General features: G+C 38.8%; 1 pseudogene; it reads left to right on the top strand.

Annotated features, from left to right (window-relative positions):
* Nucleotides 1-476, top strand: LOC117202425 (60S ribosomal protein L19-like; annotated as a pseudogene).
* The last annotated feature ends 9,349 nt before the right edge of the window (nt 477-9,825 follow it).

The following is a 9,825-nucleotide window of genomic DNA, read 5'->3' as shown; positions in this document are numbered from 1 at the left end:
ATTGCAGCCAGGAGGCTTCAAAAGAGGCTCACCTCCACTATCCTTCACTGCAGCAAAAATAAGGTCTGGTCAGACCCAAATGAGACCAACAAAATCACCAGTGTCAATTCCCAACAATGGATTGGGAAGCTGATCTAAGATGGGCTGCTCATCTGGAAACCTTTAACTGTCCAGTCCTGTGCTCAATGCTGGAAAAACACCTTGGCCTGTCTCAAGGGCAGGGATGGGGACATGGGCATGCAAAATGTACTCTCATTGTTCAAATGCCTGAGAAGGTAACCTGGATGAGAATTCTGCATTGGCTGCTCAGAAGATACCATGAATCTAAGAAGACTGATCAGCACATGTATCACAGCCAGCACCCGAAGGTGAAGGGGAACATGTTTAAAAACAAGTGGATTCTCATGGAACACTTCCACAAGCTGAAAACAGACAAGCCCAGCAAGACGCAGCTTGCTGACCAGACTGAGGTCTAAGATCAAGGAAGCACTCTGAGAGCAACTCCAAGCCAAGCAGGAAGAGATCACGAGGAATGAGACCAACAACTAAAGCTCTCCATCTCTTGTCTGTACATAGCGGCCTCTGCAAATGTATAGATCCATCGTTCGATAAAACAAGGCTTTATCTGCCTGAGGTGGGAAAAGTGAATTGCATTTATTTTCCTGTCAGCTTTTGGATATGTTGAACATTAAACCAATTAAAAATCTGAGTCTTTTTCACATGAACTACTGTTCACTGAGATCTCCCTCTCTCTGTTTATGGGCTATTGATTTACTGAACCAAAATATAGGATTTTACATTCATCTTTAGTTACATTTCATCCTATTAGCTTCAACCAATTTGATTGAACCTGTTGAGTTCTGTTGGCTCTTAGTATGTCATGATGCATGCTAATTATTCCTTCCACATTTGTGACGTTTGTGACTTTGATTACAGTATAAAACTCTATTCATCAAAATTGTTGACTTAAGAAAGATAAATAAAAAAGAAGATAATGTGGAGTGTAATGCCTTGTAACACGTCACCCAAACCTTGTGCTAAGTTGTTCCCAATCCAATAAATGCCCACCCTTGATTTTCAGATGCCAGTTGGTGTAACTATACGTATTTTCATCTAGTGCAAATTTCTGCATTTTTTTCTGCCAGGATATAAAAGTCTTTAGTTGTATTTTGGCATTTCTCTCCAATATTCTTTAAACATCACCAATAGTACTTCGTAAGTCGCTTACAGAAGTCATTCCAACCAAAGAATAAAGTTCAACTAGATCTGGACACATTCCCTGATTTAAATGATCTAGGTACCCTTATTCCGTGCTACTCTATTTGGACTTCCCTCAACTTCCTACTTCCCTATGACTCATATTTCTCTATTAATATTTGAGATTTAGTTTGCAGAAACTAACACAATATTGTAAATCAATCGTGCTTCAATAAAACAAATTAAAATTTAAAAAAAATACTGCTATCTAATCACTTAAAAATGACCTCACCACATACAGAAAAAAAGAGGAAAGAAACACGTCATCAACAACAGATGAGTTAGTGTGGTAGCTTTATACATAATTTTTTTCTTTTTTCTATTTTCTAAAAATATGGAAATATTTTTCACTTCTATTTCAGTTCAACCAGACATGGATTAGGCTCAAACTAAGAATTCACCAGACTACGGGAAATCTTATACCACTGCATGTGTAAAATATATTTTTACTTAACAAATATTGATTCAGCATCTATTACTTACTAATGAAGAAAGAGCCAAAAGGTTCCCAAATGGAACAGTCTTACTGCAGTTTGGAGAAACCAGTCATATTTTGTCCCTACAACCTGTGTGTACCTGTTCTCCAGGTGAAATGCCCTTCTTCCATTTCCACCTCTCTACATTCTTATTTACCTTCCAAGGCCAATTTCAAATGCTAATTTACCAAAGAAATCTGCCCTAATCCTGTCATCTAAATATGCTTTTGACAATTCAGAAGTCCCATCCTATCCTGCCTTAAGATCAACTGTGTATGTTGAGGCCTTATGGGATGGGGGATATGTCTCTTATAGGCAAAAAATGTATTTTAGTCAGTTTTCTTAGATTCTCCATAGGACCTAGCATGATATGCCATAAATACTTTCTGAAAAAAGGAAACAATTAAAGGTAATTAATCTACTCTGTTAACACTTCCCTATTCAGGAAGTAAATCAGCCCTCTCAAATCATAGTCAGATAGAACATGAGAGAGAATACTAAACACTGGCTGGGATAGTTAGGAGGATTAACTTTTTTCCACCCTTTTCTCAAGTCAAATTTGTGTAGAAACAACGTCCTTATTGGTAGGTTGGTAGCTCTTAATCTCAGCTGGATGGAATTTCATCTTGTTTTCAGCTGGATAGAATTAGGCTGGCTATATGCTTGTTAGTATTTAAGAAGTCCCTTATCTTGGGGGGGGTAGCACTTTTTATGCCTGGTTTTTCCTAAAGTTGAGATGGCATCCCAGGCAGAGGGCCTTCTTTCTGAAGAGTGTAGGGTTGCTATTAATCAAATAGCATCTTATGAGCTGCATGTCAGTGATGCTTATTTATCTATGGTTAGTATGGGTCCTTGAGCCACTGTGAGGGAGGTTTCAGTTCTGATCTGGATAATATATCTTATATATCCTTTCTAATTGTGGTTATGGCCATGTTTGTTGTTTGATACTATATGTAACAACAATTTAGTGGCTGGGATTTTGCTTCTCTGTGGCCCAATGATTTACAGCTGTGATTGCAAATTGTGGCCTATTATTGGGAGAATCACAGTTCTTTTCCAGAGGATTCCCAAAACTTGTATGGGCATCAGACACTGTTATAAATAATTTTTCACCCGTCTGCTATTTTAGAGCTAATGTAGATGTGGTAGGGTTAATGAAATAGATTGACTTTACAACGGCACTTAATTTATGCTGGACTTCTGCCACTTGTCGACATAATTACTGGTTATAGTGCTAGCATATAGGGTTCATAAATCTGACCCTTAAAGAGGCCTAATAGCAAAATGCTAGGCACCAGTGTATTAGAATCTGAGTGGCTTCTCTTTGAAGTAGCCTGGGTTCAGGAAGGCAGCTGGGGCCTTCTGGAAGTCAAAGGACAAACTGAGGACTCTGGACTGAACAAAGAAGGCCTCTTTGGATAGCCACAGAGACAACAAAGTGAGTTTGTGTGAGATTCCAGTCTTAAACATAGACTTCTCTCACCTCCAGTCTCTCCCTATTCTTATCCCTGTCCCAGGCCTGTTATTACATTGAAGATGCAGAAGTGCCTTCTTTTCATACATTTTTCCAAGATCAAGCTGAGGTGAAGAGAGAGCATGCAAAGCAGTTCATAAAATATCTAAGAAAATATAAGTGTAAAGTCTGCCTTCCGGTGATTAAGGTGACTATGTAACTTTGTTATGATGATCTCCATGGGGCCTTTGCTGGGTCTAGAGAACTAAATTATTAGTTGCTACCTGACTTGTTAGCTTATTCATGTTCCTACACGGGACGTGAGGGCAAGCATGTGTCTTCTTTGTAGCCTCTTCATATCATTTTCAGTAAACTTTAGCCGCTAAATGTATGTTTGGCTTTTCTCAAGGAGCCATACAAAGTGTCATCTCTGGACCACAGCACCAGCATCACCTGGGAAGCTCACTGGAGATGCAGATTCATTGACCTCACTCTGATAAACTGAATCAGACTCTCTAAGGATGGGGCCCAAGGAGCTGTGTCTTACCAAGCTCTCCAGATGATTCTAATCCTCTGTATAGTTTGAGAAGAACTACTGGTCTCTTCCTAGAGCTGTTAGTATCCTATATTAGATCTTTAATTCAGATGCACGCTCAGGTATTTAATACAGCCGTCTCTTCGATGTAGTAAAACAAATATTTTTTTCACTGGAACAGACACTAAAGAAACAATCTGAGCCTTAGTCGAAGGTATTACATTTAGCAACATTCCTACTTATCTGAGGGGGTTCTTTTAACTCCAGGTCTATAAAGAAAACTAAATGTCTGGTGACTGAACTGAACCACCATCCAAAGCTAATGAAATCCCAAAGCTAATGGAATAGTGCATATAACTGTGCTAATGGTACCCATGCTTTGCAGAACATTAAAGTCACCTGGGGAGCTTTGAAAAACCCTGCTCCTCTGTACCAATTAAGTCAGACTGTCTGCAGTTGAAAGCCAAACATCAGTATTTAAGGTGCTCCACTGATTCCATTGTGCCAAGAAGTGTGGAAATCATTGACCTCTGCAAACCTAGTCATAATTCTACCCAGGAAGTAGGATGTAACCAAGCTGTGCCTCAGGTAGGATAGTGACTCCCCTGTTTCTCTCCAACAGAGGCCTGATATAGATAACTGGGGAACTGGCAAACAAGCTATAGAGTCTGCTCTGCAGTTGGAGAAAGCGTTAAACACGCTGCTGCAAGAACTGAAGACCTTGGCTTCTAAGAATAAAGAAACCAATGTAAGTAGTAAACTGGTTCTGAAAGCAGTGTCATCTTTCACTTCTGGATTATGGCTCGCTTTTGGGGAAAAGCCCAAGGCAATGGATTATCTAATGTGTCTATTTCCCCCGAAGGAAATATATGAACTTATTTCTTGGACGTGGGAGGAGTAGGTGTCCTGGCAAGGAGAAATGCAACTCAATACAAGAGGGGAAGACGACTTTTCAGGAATAAGGCACTCTGGATATAAATAAACACATCTTGAGAACCAGTGTCCTAGACTGCCCCTACAAAAGTGAATGTCAGTGGTGACCTATTCTATAGACTTCTCTGAAGTATTCTCGGTTCATAGTGAGCACTCTACCTCGCAGTGGTAACTTATTTCTCACCAACCCTTTAACTTTTCTGGAAGTCGAAGTGAAGAAAATGACCTAGTAGAAAAGTTATCAACCGAGATGCATACTGGACTCGCTGAGGAGCCCTGAAAATGATCAAATGCCTGAGCCTTATGCCAGAACACTAAAATTTAAATGCCTAAATGGGGTCTGGGAACCTACTCGAAACTTACATGTCATTGAGATAGGGTGGAAAAACATTGCAGTGGTAGCCTATTACTTAAATTAATCTGTACTTTTGATGAGTTGCCTTAACACTCATACTCATTGAAAGTGGTTGTTTGTATTCATCTGGAGGTCTTGAAGGTCATAGATCAGTGCTCTTTGAACTTCAATATGCATATGAATTGCCTAGTTGCTTCTTAAAATATAGATTCTGATTTAGTAGGCCTGGAGGGGATTCAGGATTCCGCATTTCTGACAAGCTCCTAGGACTGCTGGACTAGGACTGAGCTATAATTTGGGTAGCAAGATCTTAGATTGCCTCCCACTGCAGACAAGGGCCTCGATGAGTTCTTCCTTGTTTTATTTCTGTAGCTCTCACGCTTCATGAAGAAGTTCCTGGATGAACAGACCAGGAACATAAGCTATCTGGAATACCAGCTTAACTATCAGAAGGACTTAGAAAAGGCGGCCAAGAGTGAAGGACAGCCTGAAAAGGCTGCTGAAGCATCTGAAACATCAGGTTAAAAGACAACATCTGATGGCAACACAGCAAATCTTCCCACCCAGCAGGTCCCAACGTCAGCTACTTAAGAATCTTGATCTTCTCCATTTGACAGAAGTGTGCTTTCCTTTTCACTTCACAAATAAATGTTTTGCATTATAATTATGTGTAAAGAGATTGATATTGGAGCACAAGAAGGGTTAGGTTCATTAATGTGAGTTTGGTGAAAGCTTCCTGAGGTACAGTGGGTGCATTTAAAAAAAAAAAAAAAAAAAAAGGCTTTCCTCAACACTCAGATACAGAGTCAGGATTTGGTAAATTCAGCTAGTCCAAGTGGATATAGCAGAAATTAAGTAGTGAAACTTTAGATCTCCCTAATGTCCTCCTCCCCCAGCTTGTATACACATCTTAAGTTTACAAAATAGTAGGGTTTTCTAACTAAATGCAAAGCTAAAACTTAAACAAGAACTCTTGGTCTAGAAAAGGTGACTCTCACTTGAAAGATATACAGTGAATAGGCAGCTGCAACCCAGGTGCATTTCCACAGCTGGAGGTAGGCATAGGGAACAGGAGGGTACCTAGGCAATTAAGACAATACAGGGCCTCCCTGGTGGCCCAGTGATTGGGAGTCCGCCTGCCGATGCAGGGGACGCGGGTTCGTGGCCCGGTCTGGGAGGATCCTACATGCCGCGGAGCGGCTGGGCCCGTGAGCCATGGCCGCTGGGCCAGCGCGTCCGGAGCCTGTGCTCCGCAACGGGAGAGGCCACGGCAGTGAGACGTCCGCGTACCGCAAAAAAAAAAAAAAAAAAAGACACTACCGACAAGTGTTGGGATGCCCCGACGCCCTCCACTGTGGGCTACCTAGCAGCTACTGGCGTAATTGCTTTCAGGAGCAAACAATGAGCATGCAAGCTTGGATCAGACCCAAGGGCCTCAGGTGGCTAGTACCACCTGGGAAGACAGGGGGCGCTATAGGATTGTGTCCTGGCTTTAAAACTGACCAGCTCCATGGCCTTGAATAAGTTTTTATTTACCTCACTCATTGATACAGTTTAGTCATCTGTAAAGTAGGGTTAATATTACTTAGTTCATAAAGTTAATAAGAGGATTAAGTATGTAAAGTATCTAAAAACAGTACCTGCTCAAATTATGTATTCTGTTATTTGTATAATAAACAGTGCCATTTCTTAAACTCGGAAAGCCAGTACATAATGGAAGCACTTAGAATAAGAAAACACGTCACTGAAATTGAGACAGAATCTTAAAACATTTAATATTAGAAGTAACTTGTTCTACGTATTTAATCATCACCACAAACCTATGAGATAGGTTCTTTTTTATCTCTGTTTTACAGATGACACTGAGACAAAGCAGTAACTTACCCAAAGTCATACTGCTACTTAGTGGTGGAGCTGAGGAAGGATTAATTAACTGTCTGATAAATATTCTCTATTATGGTGTTCATGAAAAGTGATGTTGAATTGCTTAAAAAGCTTAATTGATTTCAACTTTTATGTTTATGTTTTGCTAAAACTACTTATTTTTGAACCATGCTTCTTTCATTTTACTTTTTAAAATTGTGGTAAGAATACTTAACTTGAACTCTACCCACTTACATTTTTAAGTGCACAATACAGTATTGTTAGTACTTCCCTGGTGGTTCAGTGATAAAGAATCTGCCTTCCAATGCAGGGGACTCAGGTTCCATCCCTGGTCAGGGAACAAAGATCCCACAGGCCACGGGGCAACTAAGCCCACACACAACAACAACTGAGCTCGCGCGCCTCAACTAGAGAGAGAGACAGAGACAGAGAGAGAGAAAAAAAAAACCCGCGTGCCAAAATGAAGCGCCCCCGCGCCACAAGGAAATATCCCACGTGCCTCAACAAAGATCCCGCCTGATGCAACCAAGACCCAACGCTGCCATAAATAAACAAATAAATAAAATTTTAAAAAATACAGTCTTGATAACTATAGGTCCTATGTTGTACAACAGATCTTTAGAACTTATTCATCTTGCATAACTGAAACTTTATATGAATTGAACAGCCCCCCACGTCCCCTTTCTTTTGAATGTATGTCCATGTTTACTCTGTTCTTCTATTCATTCCTATGTTGCATGAATGTTTTTAGCAGGTCATTACTACTGCAATCACTGCAAAAATCCATATGTCACGTATGCTTTAAAATGTTCAATGCCCACTTGTTATGTTACATTTGTATTAATAAAGATTGCACATTAAAAAAAAAAGTATCTTGTTCTAAGGGGAATAGTCAACCACATAGTGGACTTCTTTTTCTACCTCTTCACACCTTTTCTACAAGTCACACATCTTGAAAATCACTGCCATGGCGAGCTTGTCACCACTGGAGAAATACTAGTTTACAAAGCATTCTTGAATAAATTCTCACTTTTATAATTACTAATTTATATCCAATTTTATACTTGTTAATGAATGATAGAAATTCACATTGAATTGGGAATAAGACAAGACTGCATTATGCTCAGCACTACTTATTGTTTTTTCTGAATGTTCCCAAGCAGCGTTTCTCAACCTTAGTACTACTGACATTTTGAGGCAAATGACCCTTGTTATGTGGAGTAATCCTTTGCATTGTAAGGTGTCTAGCAGCATCCCTGGCCTCTACCTCTACCTACTAGATGGAAACTTCTCCAGTTGTGGGAAAACTGTTTCCAGACATTGACAAATATCTCTTGAGAGGCAAAAATCACCCTGCTTGAGCACCACTATTATAGGGAATGCAATAGAAAAGCTAAAGGAAAAGATCTGTTTGAAAAAAACTTATTTAATGTGATATGATTATAACTAGAACTGAAAAACTACGATAACTTACAAGAAAGTTATAAAGTTTCTTTTCATATATAGTATCAACAAATAGAGAGAATATTTTTTAAAAGATATCTTGTTTAGCCACAAATATCAATACATAAAATATCTAGGAATAATTTTAACAGAAGTAGCTTGGAAACTTTATAAAATAAAACTAAAATGTTTCCTGAAAGAAAGAAGCTTTGAATAATGAAAAGAGAAGAGGAAGATTAAATTTGAAAATTGTGACACCTTCCAGATCAAAGGTCTAAGGCAATTTTGTTCATGATCCTAACAGGATTTTGAGAGTTTAGACAGTTTAGTACCAAAGAGTAAGCTCCGGTCATGGGGAAAAACATGGGAACACACATAAAACTTCCTTAACATCATTAGTCACTGGGAAATACAAACCCCGAAATCACAATGAGTCACTATATACTCATCAGAATGGCTAAAATTAAAATGACTATCAACACCATATGCTGGCAAGGTGGTGAAATAACTGAATCTCTCACACATTGTTGGTGAGAATGTAAAGTGGTACAATCACTTTGGAAAAAGACATGTCATTTTATCTTATAAAATAAGCATATACATACCTCATGCCTTTTGGGAGGACACAATTCAGCCCATAATAAATAATAATATTGTTAACTAAAATTGAGTAAAGAAAGCTACAAAGAAGAGAAAGGAAGGAGTTACAAGCTAATTCACTTGATGTTCACAGTAGGAGTCAATAGATACTGCCTGAAGAAAGAGGGTTCTAAGAGTTTTATGTAAAAGTCTAACTATAAAGACAGTCACTAGAATAAAAATATCATAAGGACTATAATTTTTAATATAACAGCCTCCATAGTGAAAGCTTATATAAATACAATCATCATACTACATTTTATTTTGTAACCCTTATGTTAGTCCTTGTTTTAGCCATAGTTTCATTGTTAAATACATTCAGTGTTCACTCCCAGGACTTTTGCTGATGTTTCCCTGATCAATTTTCTGCTTGGGTCAATTTTGTTCTTTCGGAGGTACTTCAGCAAGGCCTAATGCAGATACTATTCCCACAGTCCATGAATTTGCAGAAATTTTTGCCTGTACCTTTGACACTTGAAGAATATCTTGGATGGATTTAAAATCCTTGGCTCAAACTTTCCTCAGGTATCTGATAAATATTGTTCTGTTTCTGTTAGCATTGACTCTAGCTATGCCAACTTGTCTTTCTTTCCCTTATAAATGACACAATGTTTTTGCCCAGATTCTCAAAGTGTGCTACTAGAGTTAGTAGGCTACATCTTGTGTTGGCAGGGTATGTGTTAGTAGGATATGTCTTGGTATTGATCATTCTGAGACAGTTTTTTTCCATATCTTGGGTATACTTTTTAATATACAAATTCAAGTCCTATTTCACAGCATTTTCTAATGTTTGCTTTACTCCATTCTTTTATATTTCCTCCAACTGGAAGAACTCCAATTATTCATATTT

Source organism: Orcinus orca, chromosome 5 (assembly GCF_937001465.1).
Source record: "Orcinus orca chromosome 5, mOrcOrc1.1, whole genome shotgun sequence".
In the NCBI taxonomy this organism is placed as follows: Eukaryota; Metazoa; Chordata; class Mammalia; order Artiodactyla; family Delphinidae; genus Orcinus; species Orcinus orca.
Note: the sequence above shows the minus strand (reverse complement) of the source record. Positions and strands in the feature narration are given on the sequence as shown.